The sequence below is a fragment of the Oncorhynchus gorbuscha genome, unplaced genomic scaffold (assembly GCF_021184085.1).
Source record: "Oncorhynchus gorbuscha isolate QuinsamMale2020 ecotype Even-year unplaced genomic scaffold, OgorEven_v1.0 Un_scaffold_1439, whole genome shotgun sequence".
NCBI classification, from domain to species: domain Eukaryota; kingdom Metazoa; phylum Chordata; class Actinopteri; order Salmoniformes; family Salmonidae; genus Oncorhynchus; species Oncorhynchus gorbuscha.
The window spans coordinates 66,341-80,609 of NW_025746218.1; the positions used below are offsets into that span (position 1 = coordinate 66,341).

The 14,269-nt window shown below is 41.9% G+C and overlaps 1 pseudogene; it reads right to left on the minus strand.

Moving 5' to 3' along the window:
- Positions 1–184: 184 nt before the first annotated feature.
- Positions 185–5,420, minus strand: LOC124022816 (annotated as a pseudogene).
- Positions 5,421–14,269: the final 8,849 nt, after the last annotated feature.

Genomic DNA, 14,269 nt, shown 5'->3' on the forward strand with positions numbered 1-14,269 from the left:
ATTATGGTGTTTTACCCTTTTGGAGAGCAGCTCCTTGCAGAGTGTGTACAGGGTAATCAACTTCTTGGCCAGTAGCTTGGCACTGAGGAAGCCTTCAGCCAACAGCATGATCTCACAGATCAGCGGAATGTCAGTCACCGCCATAACACGTGGTCTGGAGACACACAGATCAGCTCAATGTCAGTCACCACCATGACACGTGGTCTGGAGACACACAGATCACAGAACAACTCAATGTCAGTCACCGCCATAACACATGGTCTGAACACACACAGATCACAGATCAGCTCAATGTCAGTCACCACCATGACACATGGTCTGAACACACACAGATCACAGATCAGCTCAATGTCAGTCACCACCATGACACGTGGTCTGAACTAGCTCTCTGACGAGAGGACCACCATAATATGGTGAGATAAAGGAGCTAGCTCTCTGAAGAGAGGATAATATGGTGAGATAATGGAGCAGCTCTGAAGAGAGGATAATATGGTGAGAGAATGGAGCTAGCTCTCTGAAGAGAGGATAATATGGTGAGATAATCACCAATGGATGGAGCTAGCTCTCTGAAGAGAGGATAATATGGAGAGAAATGGAGCTAGCTCTCTGAAGAGAGGATAATATGGTGAGAGAATGGAGATCAGCTCTCTGAAGAGAGGATAATATGGTGAGAGAATAGAGCTAGCTCTCAGAAGAGAGGATAATATGGTGAGATAATGGAGCTAGCTCTCTGAAGAGAGGATAATATGGTGAGATAATGGAGCTATCTCTCTGAAGAGAGGATAATATGGTGAGAGAATGGAGCTAGCTCTCTGAAGAGAGGATAATATGGTGAGATAATAGAGCTAGCTCTCTGAAGAGAGGATAATATGGTGAGATAAAGGAGCTAGCTCTCTGAAGAGAGGATAATATGGTGAGATAAAAGAGCTAGCTCTCTGAAGAGAGGATAATATGGTGAGATAATGGAGCTAGCTCTCTGAAGAGAGGATAATATGGTGAGATAATGGAGCTAGCTCTCTGACGAGAGGATAATATGGTGAGATAATGGAGCTAGCTCTGAAGAGAGGATAATATGGTGAGATAATGGAGCTAGCTCTGAAGAGAGGATAATATGGTGAGATAATGGAGCTAGCTCTCTGAAGAGAGGATAATATGGTGAGATAATGGAGCTAGCTCTCTGAAGAGAGGATAATATGGTGAGATAATGGAGCTAGCTCTCTGAAGAGAGGATAATATGGTGAGATAATGGAGCTAGCTCTTTGAAGAGAGGATAATATGGTGAGATAATGGAGCTAGCTCTCTGAAGAGAGGATAATATGGTGAGATAATGGAGCTAACTCTCTGAAGAGAGGATAATATGGTGAGATAATGGAGCTAGCTCTCTGAAGAGAGGATAATATGGTGAGAGAATTTTCATTTTATTTAACTAGGCAAGTCATTTTAGAACAAATTATTATTTACAATGACAGCATAGGAACAGTGGGTTAACTGCCTTGTTCAGGGGAAGAATGACAGATTTTTACCTTGTCAGCTCGGGGATTTGATCTAGCCACCTTTCGGTTACTGGTCCAACGTTCTAACCACTATGCTACCTGCCTCACCAAATGGAGCTAGCTCTACCTGAAGAGAGGATAATACGGTGAGAGAATGGTAGCTCCATCCTGCCTGCATAGCCTGGGTTCATGGTGATGAAGATCCCTACTATATCAGTTGTTATATAAGTTATATATAACAGGGTATTCTGGTTGTGATCTGAATCAGAAAACAGTATTTCCATGCAACAGATGTTGCTTGGAATTACTCTTGGTGTTGTACACAGAAGGTTAAGAAACATTAACATCAACAATCAATCCAGATTTGTAGTGTTGTGTCCAAATCAAAGAACCAGGGTCATGTTCAATAGGGTAAACCGTATCAAAATGTTTTGCAACAAATAAAAGGAAAACGTTTGGCTTGTACCTCCCCATTTGAAAACATATTCTCCCTGTTGAACATAACCCTGTGTTCACAGGATAAAAACAGTCCCCACCACTTCCCATTGTTGCGGATGGCAGTCTGAATGGTTTTGACCTACACAGCTACCACTGACAGGCCCTCCACAGAGATACAGTTGAATTCATCAAGTAGACCCTCCAGTCTAGGCCCTTAAAGATGTTCCCTATAGGCTGGACATGACAGGGGATGACATTACTAACACCGCCTGGGTGCTATACAACATGCACAAGGAACTATTAAAGTGCAGAGGGAGAACTACTGAACATCAATGATTATGAAAACACTATATTGTGGAGGTGGTGACTGGTGATATTCCAACTGAAAAACAAGCCAAGACAAGAAAACAAAAAATAGGAACAAATGTGGCCTTGTTCTAATCTTGAGGTCCATCTGTTCAGAGCAGTTGAAGACGTACACCATGATGCCCAGGGCCCCTCCCAGGTCCTTGGTGGTCCCACTCTTAGTCAGGTGGAGAGACTGGGTCGGAGTGAGGTAGCACCTACACATGACCACCACCACCACCACAACAACAACAACAACAACAACATCACACACTGAGAACAACAAAGTGGTCATTAATCACAGCTCTCTATTCCTGACTACTGAATAATTATATTATTTAGGACACAAAATAAAAGTACAATGAGATAATATTTGGTATTCTAATCAGCATTGATAGCAACACAGTTGTAAACATGAAATAAACCTAATGACAAGATGAACAAAATAAGCTGAGAGATGACAGTACAGATTTAGGGGGGCAGTTATGGACCAGTCTGTGAGGGGACTGATGACTTGACTGGGTTAGATTTAGGGTTGAGGATTAGGGCTGTGGTTGAGGCTAGGGTTGAACTGGACATGAACATAGGGTTAGGTTGAGGTACTGACCGGCCAATGAGGGGGTGATGACCAGACGAGGGGTGTTCCCCAGGTATTGGTAGGAGTAGAAGAAGTGAACATCCTAGATGTTAGCCAGGCAGTGTCTCTGCTGCTCGTCCCAGCGATGCCTCAGCTGAGACAGCCAGTAGAAAGCCTGCCCGTTGGTCACCTGTAAAAACATATTCCATTTGATTTGGAACGGAAAAGCCTGACAAAATGAAACAGGCCTATTTATATAATGATTATGAGTTCGGAGGGCAGAAATGATTCAATATTAAAGCATTAGACCTCTCACTAAAGGCTTCAGTCATACAAAAGTTATACTTAAATCCAAACTGGCTCTCTAGCAGATTAGTAAGAATGTCTCACCCCATGTTCAAGAATGTCCTTTTCCTGTTTATTCAGACTACAACCGCTCACTTCCAGTTATTTGAAAAGGAAACAATCTCCAGAACATCTGTGTTTTAAAAACAAGAAATAGAGAGTTGGTTGCAATTTCAGTTTAATCCACCAGAAAGGACAGAACATATATTACAAAAAAATATTATGGTTAAACTCAAATATACTAATTGATTTTAAAAAATACAATATTTTTGGACAACATTTTTTTTTGTTTATGGTATAATCTTTGTAAATTATATCATAAATAGGACTGGTGGATTTATGTCACACATGCAGCTAAAATATATGGAAATGTCTACTTTATTCAAAATTACATCTAATTGCAGCATTATCACAAAAATGGAAGAGGTAAGCGGAAGGGGGAGAAAGTAAGGGACTTGTCTGTTGGCCCTGCATTGGCCCTATTTGGCCCTGGATTAAAGACTAACATTTTTTAAAGAAAATTTATGATGAATAAAAAAGTATACCCATTTCATTTAAGGACCAAAAAATGTACAGCTGTGCCATATAGACTGCAAAATATTTGAGGAGATTTTTAATGTACCAATTCAATGGCACATGGTTTATGAACTGATACACAAAACAAAGCAGGTGTAACGGCATTCCTCCTCCTCTTCTGAAGAGGAGAAGCGAGAAGGATCGGAGGACCAATGCGCAGCGTGGTAAGTGTCCATAATGTTTATTCAAAGACATAAACTGAACAATACAAAACAATAAACGTGAACAAAACCGAAACAGTACCGTGTGGCAACAAAACACTCACACAGAAACAAACACCCACAACTCAAAAGTGGAACCCAGGCTACCTAAGTATGATTCTTAATCAGAGAAAACTAACGACACCTGCCTCTGATTGAGAACCATACTAGGCTGAACTCAGAACCCCAACATAGAAAAACACACAGACTGCCCACCCCAACTCACACCCTGACCATACTAAATAAAGACAAAACAAAGGAAATAAAGGTCAGAACGTGACAGCTGGATTCAACAATAGAATATATATATATATATATATATATGGGGAATACAACCATCTCAGCTCTGCAAGTTTGCTGCGAAGAGACATAATCATTAGATCATTTATTTTGATACAGTCCATATGTAACTTGTTTTTGGTAGAAGGTTCAGGAATGGCTGAAGAATTTACCTGGAGATAACTCTGTGTGTGAGTCTGTGTGTGTGTGTGTTAACTGTACTTGTGGGGAATCAGAAGTCCCCACAAGTAAAGTAAACAAACTAAAATTTGACCAACTGGTGTAAAACACCAGGGGACAGCAGCTTGCATTCATCACCAGTCTAGTATGTCAGGAGATCTAATCAGCAGTGGGTCTGTAGGTTGAAGAGGAGCAGGGGCTGCTTCTCAAATGGCACACTATCCCCTATAGTGATCTACTTTAGACAAGAGCCTTATGGAAGCCCTGGTAAAAAGTAGTGCACTATACAGTAAATAGGTTGCCATTTGGGATGCAGAAGGGGGAGATTATTCAAACAGCCCATCACGGCCAAGGACGTGCTAACCTTAACCACATACTGCTGACAACAGTGACAACACTGATATAGAACAACCCTCTGTGAGCCTCCCTCAGCCTCCCAACACGGCTCTACAGACACACTCTACAGTCCCAAATCACACCCGATTCCCTGTGTACACTAGTGCACTACTATCCAAGCCATATGAGGCCCTATAGCCATAGTGAACAGAGTGGTATTTGGGGCTCAGACTTGGTCAGTTCAGCAGCTCTCTATGAAAGGAGATAACAGAGCAGGTGTCCATGTTTCTGACTGACAGCTACATTCAACACCTCCACCTGTCCCTGTCCCCACCCCCACTACAGGTGCATAGACTGATGGAGAATATAATACCTCTGGGAGGTAATAATGGGATGGAAAGGTATGATAACTACTGTGTCTTCTAGCAGAGGAAGATTGAGGCCTACAACTTCCATCATTTCAAATTTGACAGCAATTAAAAATGGTTAATGCAGCTGTACATTCTTTGTTGAGCTCGAACAAAAAATGTTTTGTGTTTACAATATTGGATCTTAATCAAAAGGATCCTACATGGAGCCACACGTCACCCGTTTCTTCTTGTAGTCTTTGTGCACCGACTCAAACCCGTCCTCCAGCCTCTGAAATACCATTCTCACGTCGTTGCTCCACCAGGCCTGAGAGCCAGCGAGAGCTACCTGGCCTGAGTAGTCTAACAACCACTGTATCCTGGGGACGGTCCTCGTAGAGGGATAAAGGCTACGAAAAACATTTATATCTTCAAAGTGATTGACCATGTGAACCTTTTCTGAAGATCTTCTAGTTTCTCAAACAGATGGGGGTTTATTGTTTTGGCGCTGTCCAACATCAACTCCTGCAGAGACAGAAATACACTGAGTACTGTTTACTGTAGGGTACTGTAGTTTATTAAATACACAGAGTATTGTATACCGTAGGGTACTGTAGTTTATAAAATAAACAGAGTATTGTATACCGTAGGGTACTGTGGTTTATTAAATATACAGAGTATTATATACTGTTGAGTACGGTAGTTTATTAAATATACAGAGTATTGTATACTGTAGGGTACTGTAGTTTATAAATTAGACAGAGTATTGTATATTGTAGGGTACTGTAGTCTATTAACTACACAGAGTATTGCAGGGACGTCGCTAGGCCTAAAATATTCATTAGTCCCCCTAAATAAATACATTTATCTGTCAATATATTTTCTCTGTGATATCTTTTTTTTTTTACATTTTAGAAACGGGCACTAGGACCTGGGGGAGGCTGCTGCTCTGCAGAGGCTACTGCACGCGCTAGTGATATACGGGCACATGGGCATGATACACTAACACAGGTTGCCACGCGGTTAAACACCGCTTCTCATTCATTTCAATGGAAGGAAAGCGGTGAGAAGTGGAGAAAGCTGGGGATCTTTTGGCGGTGCGAAGAGGTGGCGTGGGAAGCGGTGAAAAATATAAACTTTTCCCAACTTCATGCAAATCACCAGTGGCGACCACTGGGCGATGACCAATCATATAGAGTAGTTCCCATGATGAATTTGACGCTATGAGACCCAAGGCTGTAGACTTACTAGAATGGAAGCAAATGTAAGTGCTTATATATAACGAATCATGCAAAACAAATATACAGTTGATAGGAATATTTTAGATAATGTAGAGACACGATTATGCATGTTTTTTAAAATCATAGTTAATTTTCGAAAATCGAGATTTAGCAAGCTAGCTGACAGCTTTATGGGTGTTGTGACAGGAGTATGAAATTGTAATTCTGGTTGTTTACTGTTTTATGGACTCCTGAAACAACCAGGAAACCAGACTCTCGTCTTGTTAAAACAGTGGATGTAAAGAATCTATCTAGCTGAAGCATTTACTGCAAATTGAATGTACAATTTTGTAATCTTGCCTTGCTGATATTTGCCATGCAATGCAGATAGATGAAATAGCATAGCTAGCTATGTTCTTGCTTATTGTGAAGTGGAGGATAAAAATTATCTGTATGCCTATGGATGTGTAGCTAGCTAACGTAAACTCGTACATCGCCATGGTCCGTACAATTGCCCTTATTTTAGCGCCCCAAAAACATAATACTTCCAGATCAACTGTAATGCCAATATCATTGTAAAGCACGATTTCTCCCTTTCCAACAGAATCAATTACATGACCTAAACGCTGCCCGTTTCTGCATAATTCAAGCAGGCAATGAGCCCCGTCGGGTCTTTTTTTAAATGGTGGGTGGGGAATCGAAACTAATGTGTGATAGTGAGAAGGAGAAATGTTGTAAATAAAACACTATAAAGAGTTCATATAATCTGTCATTACATACAGTGGGGCAAAAAAAGTATTGCCAGCCACCAATTGTGCAAGTTCTCCCACTTAAAAAGATGAAAGAGGCCTGTAATTTTCATCATAGGTACACTTCAACTATGACAGACAAAATTAGAAAAAAAAATCCAGAAAATCACATTGTAGGATTTTTAATGAATTTATTTGCACAAAAAAGTGTCTCAATACGTTGTCATTGCCAACAAGGGTATATAACAGAGGTCAAACGTTTTCTGTAAGTCTTCACAAGGTTTTCACACACTGTTGCTGGTATTTTGGCCCATTCCTCTATGCAGATCTCCTCTAGAGCAGTGACGTTTTGGGGTTGTTGCTGGGCAACACAGACTTTTAACTCCCTCCAAAGATTTTCTATGGGGTTGTGATCTGGAGACTGGCAAGGCCACTCTAGGACCTTGACATGCTTCTTACGAAGCCACTCCTTCGTTGCCCGGGTGGTGTGTTTGGGATCATTGTCATGCTGAAAGACACAGCCACATTTCATCTTCAATGCCATTGCTGATGGAAGGAGGTTATAATTAAAATATCACGATACATGGCCCCATTCATTCTTTCCTTTACACGGATCAGTCGTCCTGGTCCCTTTGCAGAAAAACAGCCCCAAAGCATGATGTTTCCACCCCCATGCATCACAGTAGGTATGGTGTTCTTTGGATGCAACTCAGCATTCTTTGTCCTCCAAACATGACGAGTTGAGTTTTTACCAAAAAGTTATATTTTGGTTTCATCTGACCATATGACATTCTCCCAATCTTCTTCTGGATCATCCAAATGCTCTCTAGCAAACTTCAGACAGGCCTGGACATGTACTGGCTTAAGCAGGGGGACACGTCTTGCACTGCAGGATTTGAGTCCCTGGCGGCGTAGTGTGTTACTGATGGTAGGCTTTGTTACTTTGGTCCCAGCTCTCTGCAGGTCATTCACTAGGTCCCCCCGCGTGGTTCTGGGATTTTTGCGTAACTATGATGAAAATTACAGGCCTCTCATCTTTTTAAGTGGGAGAACTTGCACAATTGGGGGCTGACTAAATACTTTTTTGCCCCACTGTACCTATTTGAAGGTTTGTGTTGAATTTTAAATTGGGTTTTTAGGGCGGTGCTAAAGTGATCTTAGAAGTAAACAGCGGCTTTGAGAACGATCATCGCATGCAATGATGATGCAAAAAATGACTAGGTATCCCCCCTTACCCCCGTCACTGTCCATTTCTTGTTTTTAAAGGATAAGAGAAGTGCTACACCTGGTGGGGAGAGATTGTATGACAGAAAGATGCTTTATGCGTGCTGTACGTTACGACACGTCAAGATGTAACAGAGGGTCAGTTTATTAAACTTTTCTCCAATACTATAGAGCCATTACCATGTAGATCAACGCTTGAATAGAAACATAGTTCACACCCCCGATTTTGACGTCAACACAGTCGCTACAGTTTTCTTTGTAGCCTCGTTTGAATGTTGCGGTTGTGCACATTTGTACGGAATGGGGTGAGTTTACGTTATCTAGCCAATCTGTGTATGGACCCAATCATTTGGGCAACATATTAGTGCAGAACCTAGCTATGAACCTCAGCTATCATAGCCAGTTGTATCAACTTCAAAACAGTCTGAATGACATTAATGAAGCCTATGGATTGAGTAGAATATAAATATAACTTTGTGCCAAGGATGCAAGTCCTATATACATGTAGCTATTAACATGCATGAGATCCCCACATTGTAGCCTGTACATTGAATATATTCACTGATCATGTTCTCTACCTTGGCAGATAGAGGTGCAGTTCAGGTATAATGTCTTTGAGATTATTCTTCAGTCATATCCAATACCAGGAGTATCACATTCCAGTCTTTGTATGATGCCGTGTCTGTTATGTGGTGATGCTGTGTATGTATTGCAATTATACACTTCAGCTGTGTTTACCAATCCTGGTCCTGGGACGTCAATGGTTACACATTGTAACTAATAGACTAGAAATAGGATTTAACTAATTAAAGACGGATTTGTAATTCAAATATACAGAAATATATTTTTAAACAGTACCCAACACTTCCTATACATCATGTAAATACTCTAAAACCGGTTCATCTCCATATCAAATGCCCTTCATCTGCATTGATCTGATAACAGGATAGGAGTACTACTTCATTAAATGAGACTTAATTTCAACCAGGAGAGAATGAAACGCTTTATTGAAGGAAGTTAATTATCCAAGTGTTATAAATACAAGCATTATAAATACAAGTTCAACCTGTACTTCAATGCACATCTGTTGTGCATTATAAAACAGTGGAGGAAAGAGGGGGCAGTGAGAGAGGTGTAAAAGACAAAGGCAAAGTGTCTGCAGAGCACTTTATGCTGAAAAACAAGAATGGACAAACAATGCAGAGTAGTTATAGAAATAATGAAGTGTCGTCCCATTCTCCATGGCCGGCCCTCTTGCCCATTCTCCATGGTCGGCCCTCTTGCCCATTCTCCATGAGTCGGCCCTCTTGCCCATTCTCCATGAGTCGGCCCTCTTGCCCATTCTCCATGAGTCGGCCCTCTTGCCCATTCTCCATGAGTCGGCCCTCTTGCCCATTCTCCATGAGTCGGCCCTCTTGCCCATTCTCCATGAGTCGGCCCTCTTGCCCATTCTCCATGAGTCGGCCCTCTTGCCCATTCTCCATGAGTCGGCCCTCTTGCCCATTCTCCATGAGTCGGCCCTGCCCATTGCTCCATTCATTCTCCATGAGTCGGCCCTCTTGCCCATTCTCCATGAGTCGGCCCTCTTGCCCATTCTCCATGAGTCGGCCCTCTTGCCCATTCTCCATGAGTCGGCCCTCTTGCCCATTCTCCATGAGTCGGCCCTCTTGCCCATTCTCCATGAGTCGGCCCTCTTGCCCATTCTCCATGAGTCGGCCCTCTTGCCCATTCTCCATGAGTCGGCCCTCTTGCCCATTCTTTGAAGGTGGAAGGAGCCACAGTTATACACCTGAGCCTGCTTACTGCACAACACAATCCATCAATCAGATTTATACATGAGTGTGTGGGTTATAGGGTGTCTAATTGTTCTAAATGTTTTCAATATGGGAGATTTAAAATAGCCTGTTTTTGTACAGACATCACACCCTTACCTGATAAGTAGAAACCAAAGGGAGAGAAACTGGGATTTTAATAACTGCAGTTGACATAAACAAGGAAATTTAAGAATATTAATTTTTCAATGTGAATGGCTCTTAAAGAGCCTGTGGTTGTGCATAGTGTAGTCTATGGTGTTGCCAGGGAACAGCAACCTCGTCTAAGTAGGAGGTGCAGATCTCCTGCACATGGATTGCCTCTCTTGCTGCGTTGTTGGACCCCATCTTTGAAACATCCTGCAGAACAGCAGACTTCTCCTCTGGCAGACAGCGGAGAGCTGCAGATCCCCTCCTGGTCCTCGTGTCCATCCTCATGAAGTTATGCAGAACAGCAGACTTCTCCTCTGACAGACAGCGGAGAGCTGCAGATCCCCTCCTGGTCCTTGTGTCCATCCTCATGAAGTTATGCAGAACAGCAGACTTCTCCTCTGACACACAGCGGAGAGCTGCAGATCCTCTCCTGGTCCTCGTGTCCATCCTCATGAAGTTATGCAGAACAGCAGACTTCTCCTCTGGCAGACAGCAGAGAGCTGCAGATCCCCTCCTGGTCCTCGTGTCCATCCTCATGAAGTTATGCAGAACACAGGTAGTCTTCACACACCTGAATTCCTCCAGGAGGCAGTCCCAGATGGCCCTGGTCACCCAACCATGCACAGTAACTGTAAGCAATCATTTTGAAGGAATCGCCAGTTACAAGGTATCTGTAGGAATATGGAAGACAATGTAATTATTAGACTTTTACATCATCAGGTCATTGTGGATTACTAAAGTATAATATCCCTGATAACAAATCATGATAACATTGGATTGATAGATGCATGGGCACACATATGTGCATGTCTAGCATGTGACAATTACAGGATCATATCAAGGATAGCATCACAAATGAATACATAAATACCACTAGAATATTGAGTTGAGTTCAAAAAGTGTGATAGGTGGTGCAGGTACAGTGGGGGGAGAAAAATATTCATATTCATGAAAATCACAAATGAAATATATTGAGACACAGCTTAGTCTTTTGTTAATCACTCAGTCATCTCAGATTTTCAAAATATGCTTTACAGCCAACGCTAGACAAGCATTTGTGTAAGTTTATAATAGCCTAGCATAGCATTATGCCTTGCTAGCAGCAGGCAACCTTGTCGCGGAAATCAGAAATGCAATCAAATTAAATAGTTTACCTTTGATGAACTTCGGATGTTTTCACTCACGAGACTCCCAGGTAGATAGCCAAAGTTGATTTTTCCCCAAATATTATTTTTGTAGGAGAAACAGCGCCGTTTCTTCGTCACATTTGGCTGAGGAATTGCCCTGAAATTGCGGTCACCACAGGGGCAATTTTTCCCCCCAAATTAGCTCCATAATATCGACAGAAACATGGCAAATGTTGTTTAGAATCCATCCTCAAGGTGTTTTTCTAATATCTATTCGATAATATATATGTCGGGACAATTCATTTTTCTCTAGGACCAATTGGAGTAATGGCTACCTCTGTACTTTACGCGAGAATCTCTCGGAGCCACCATGTGACCACTTATGCAATGTGCTCGCCTACGGCTATTCTTCAACAGAATTGCGTAAAACTACATCACAATGCTGTAGACACATTGGGGAATACGTAGAAAGCGTAAGCTCGTTGATGGTACATTCACAGCCAAAAGGGAGTCATTGGAACGCAGCGCTTTCAAAACCTGGGGCACTTCCAGATTGGATTTTTCTCAGGCTTTTGCTTGTAACATCAGTTCTGTTATACTCACAGACAATATCTTTACAGTTTTTGGAAACGTTAGTGTTTTCTATTGAAAGCTGTCAATTATATGCATATTCTAGCATCTATTCCTGACAAAATATCCTGTATAAAACGGGAACGTTTTTTTTCTTCCAAAAATGAAAATACTGCCCCTAGAGTTCCAAGAGGTTGAGGCTCCTCTGTCCTCCACTCGTTACCTGTATTAATGGCACCTGTTTGAACTTGTTATCAGTATAAAAGACACCTGTCCACAACCTCAAACAGTCACACTCCAAACTCCACTATGGCCAAGACCAAAGAGCTGTCAAAGAACACCAGAAACAAAATTATAGACCTGCACCAGGCTGGGAAGACTGAATCTGCAATAGGTAAGCAGCTTGGTTTGAAGAAATCAACTGTGGGAGCAATTATTAGGAAATGGAAGACATACAAGACCACTGATAATCTCCCTCGATCTGGGGCTCCACGCAAGATCTCACCCCGTGGGGTCAAATGATCACAAGAACGGTGAGCAAAAATCCCAGAAACACACGGGGGGGGACCTAGTGAATGACCTGCAGAGAGCTGGGACCACAGTAACAAAGCCTACCATCAGTAACACACTACGCCGCCAGGGACTCAAATCCTGCAGTGCCAGACGTGTCCCCCTGCTTAAGCCAGGCCCGTCTGAAGTTTGCTAGAGAGCATTTGGATGATCCAGAAGAAGATTGGGAGAATGCAATATGGTCAGATGAAACCAAAATATAACTTTTTGGTTAAAAAAAAAATCAACTCTTAGTGTTTGGAGGACAAAGAATGCTGAGTTGCATCCAAATAACACCATACCTACTGTGATGCATGGGGGTGGAAACATCATGCTTTGGGGCTGTTTTTCTGCAAAGGGTCCAGGACGACTGATCCGTGTAAAGGAAAGAATGAATGGGGCCATGTATCGTGAGATTTTAATTATAACCTCCTTCCATTAGCAATGAAGATGAAATGTGGCTGTGTCTTTCAGCATGACAATGATCCCAAATGATCCCAAACACACGAAGGAGGCAACGAAGGAGTGGCTTCGTAAGAAGCATTTCAAGGTCCTGGAGTGGGCTAGCCAGTCTCCAGAGCTCAACCCCATAGAACATCTTTGGAGGGAGTTGAAAGTCTGTGTTGCCCAGCAACAGCCCCAAAACATCACTGCTCTAGAGGAGATCTGCATGGAGGAATGGGCCAAAATACCAACAGTGTGTGAAAACCTTGTGAAGACTTACAGAAAACGTTTGACCTATGTCATTGCCAACAAAGGGTATATAAAAGTATTGAGAAACTTTTGTTATTGACCAAATACTTATTTTCCACCATATTTTGCAAATAAATTCATTAAAAATCCTACAATGTGATTTTCTGGATATTTTTTTTCTCATTTTGTCTGTCATAGTTGAAGTGTACCTATGATGAAAATTACAGGCCTCTCTCTCATCTTTTTAAGTGGGAGAACTTGCACAATTGGTGGCTGACTAGATACTTTTTTGCCCCACTGTATGTGTGTCTGATGGCAGTGTATTCCAGATATGGGAAGCTCTCGCAGAGAAAGCAGATTGACTAAACGTGCTTTTCCTTAAGGGAATGGTACAATCACCTCTCATATTACTAGTTTACCTAGAGTGTCCTGCGTTGCATTGATGTTGAAATGCAATGCAGGGTGATGGTTTAACAAAAGCGCATTTGCGAAAAAAGCACAATCGTTACACGACTGTACCTGACCATAAACACCAATACCTTTCTTAAAATCAATACACAGAAGTATATATTTTTAAACCTGCATATTTAGCTAAAATAAATACAGGTTAGCAGCCAATATTAACCAGGTGAAATTGTGTCACTTCTCTTGCGTTCACTGCACGCAGAGTCAGGGTATATGCAACAGTCTGGGCAGCCTGGCTCGTTGCCAACTAATTCCCCAGAATTCTACGTAATTATGACATAACATTGAAGGTTGTGCAATGTAACAGAAATATTTAGACTTATGGATGCCAACAGTTAGATGAAATACGGAACAGTTCCGTATTTCACTGAAATAAACGTTTTGTTTTCGAAATGATACTTTCCGGATTCGACCATATTAATGACCAAAGGCTCGTATTTGCATGTGTTATTATGTTGTAGTTAATTCTATGATTTGATATTTGATAGAGCAGTCTGACTGAGCGGTAGGCACCAGCAGGCTCGTAAGCATTCATTCAAACAGCACTTTCGTGCGTTTTGCCAGCAGCTCTTCAAGCATTGAGCTGTTTATG